We start from the raw sequence: 1,364 nt of genomic DNA, 5'->3' as shown, positions 1-1,364 counted from the left end.
AGAGACAGAGAGAGAGAGAGACACAGAGACAGAAAGAAAGAGATATAGATAGACAGATAGACAGATGGATAGAGAGAGAGAGGGAGAGAGAGAGTGATAGAGAGAAAGAGAGTGAGAGACAGAATGAGACAGAGAGACAAAGAGAGAGACAAAGAGAAATAGAGACAAAGGCTGAGGAATAAAGAAGACAGGATGAAAACTCTGACAGGAAATAATTTAGTTACAGAATAGATACTTGCTCAGTTGACCCATCAAACAACCACTCTATTGTCCTTTTCAAATGTCCACTACTAGCTCAATTTCTAAGTGGTACTGGTAGCCAAGACATCAACTTTTACAGAACAGCACTCATGAACCACCTACACAAACCCCTCATCATCTTCACAGGGGCCGCCATGTTTGATGTGACCTCAGAGTGGACGCGGTCAGAGAGTGGTCAGTTTTCCTCCAGGGTAAAGAAACAAGCGTAAACTGGAGACGTCATTTGGCAATGCATATTTTGGTGAACTGGATAATATATATATATACGTTTTTAACTTCTTTTTTTTTTTTTGGCCCTTGAATATGGAACTTCTTACCCCAGGATCTCAGAGAGACAACATACCCGAATACGTTTGAGAAATTGCTTGAGACTCGTTTGTTTAAGCCTTGTGTTTGAGCATAATATTATTATTTTGCCGATTTTTCATTTTTCCCAGAATGTGCTTTTAATTAATGTATTGCTGAGAAAGTTTTTTCTTGTCTGGTCCTACTGGGTTTTTGTGTGGTGTTTTTTTTTGAGCGCATGAAATGCATTTTCTTGCGTGTGTGGAGTTTATTGTCAGTTTGTTGTCAGTAATTATGCCATCGGTATAAAGCTTTCATAGCTCTAAGTTAACTAGTATGAGGAAGAGGGCTTTGTAAATTACATTTATTTATATCGTTATAATTACAAGTCCTCAGACTTAGTGTTTAGACTTGGACGTACACCATTAAATAGTATCCTGGATAGTATCCAAGAAATCTTGATTTTAACTCAAGTCTTGCAATTCCTTGACTGTACGCTTACTGGAATTTCTTGAAATATTTTTACGGGTTGAATGCTATATAAAGGTACATAAGGTCACCTTTTCTAGCAACTATCTCATTGATCATGTAAAATAAGTGTAACTTATTACTTTTAAAGGTCGTACAATTAAAAAAACTGTTATTTTTACTGTATATGTTAACAAGTATTTATATCATAATAATGAGCGTGAGTGTTAGTCTGTTTGTGAGTATAAATTTATGTGTGTATGTCTTTTGTTAACTATGTGGAAAGGAGGGTGGTTAATGAGTGTATGTAATAATAATAATAATAATAATAATAATAATAATAATAATAA

Source organism: Aplysia californica, unplaced genomic scaffold (assembly GCF_000002075.1).
Source record: "Aplysia californica isolate F4 #8 unplaced genomic scaffold, AplCal3.0 scaffold00710, whole genome shotgun sequence".
Taxonomy (NCBI): Eukaryota; Metazoa; Mollusca; class Gastropoda; order Aplysiida; family Aplysiidae; genus Aplysia; species Aplysia californica.
The sequence above is the reverse complement of the archived record's forward strand: the minus strand, read 5'-3'. Positions refer to the sequence as shown.